Below are 1,005 nucleotides of genomic sequence, written 5' to 3'. Positions count from 1 at the left end.
CACATGCTAATGAAATCAGTTGTCCCCAAGTTAAACGTTAGGACCAGCATCAATAGAAAACATTGTTGGAATGTCTACTGAAGGTATTATGTTACACTAAACACAGTTGTTTATTAAATATAAGTAACAACAGTTGCCTCTGAAAGGTGAAATTTAAGAGTGTCTTTTAAATAATTCTCATCTTTTCCTCAGTGAAGAGGGCATGTTTTTTTTTTTTTTAATTTCAAAATTAAAAGATTTTTTAAGCTGAACTTACATACTAGTGCTTGACACAGGGCAGCCATTGTTATTGTTGGCTAGATGGACAATTAGATGGCTGGACAGATCATTGGTTATGCCATGGATAAAAATTCAGTGAGATGTTTTCTTTTATAAATTAACTGTAAGTAATTTATACACTATGAGTCTTTATCCAGAGGCACTTGAGAACGCAAGGTTATCATCAAAACTTTTTCCATGTAAACTGTTTTAATGAGCAGTATTAACTCAAACCAAACCCACTGTGATCAAATGGACTCTCACTAATAGCCACCCTATGGGACACAGAACTGTCCCAGAGGGCTTCTAAGGCTATAAATCTTTACTGAAGCTGACTTCCTCATCTTTCTCCCCCAGAGCAGCTGGTGGGTTCCAACCACCAATCTTTTGGTTAACAGCCAAACGCATTAACCACTATGCCACCGGAGCTCCTTTTGAGCAGTATTAGAGGAATTCTAATAATAAAACCCATACGCATCTCTTATTATTAATTCAGTATTTTTGTAAATTTTCTTTCTTTTCTTCAACTCCTTCCATGAGCTTCTCCCCATTGTATTTAAAAACATTTAAAAAAAAAACTTTTACTCACTTACAACAAGGATCAGTGCTGTTTACAGTCATCTTCTGAATTTTTACCTATGTAACAAAAAAAAAGTCCTCCACTTCCCACTCTCCTTCTAAGGAATGAGCCAAATGAATCCAAAGCTTTTTTCTTTTTTTTTTTTTTTTAAAGAGTACATGTATACA

The 1,005-nt window shown here is 34.6% G+C and overlaps 1 protein-coding gene across 1 annotated transcript in view; it reads right to left on the bottom strand.

Annotated features, from left to right (window-relative positions):
- IMMP2L (inner mitochondrial membrane peptidase subunit 2) overlaps positions 1 to 1,005 on the bottom strand; it is a 1,157,822-nt gene that overhangs the window by 955,744 nt on the left and 201,073 nt on the right. The window lies entirely within an intron of this gene.

This window comes from Orycteropus afer, unplaced genomic scaffold, assembly GCF_000298275.1.
Source record: "Orycteropus afer afer isolate SDZICR_OR568_19922 unplaced genomic scaffold, OryAfe1.0 scaffold00007, whole genome shotgun sequence".
NCBI lineage: Eukaryota > Metazoa > Chordata > Mammalia > Tubulidentata > Orycteropodidae > Orycteropus > Orycteropus afer.
This window is presented reverse-complemented; position numbering and strand designations above follow the sequence as displayed.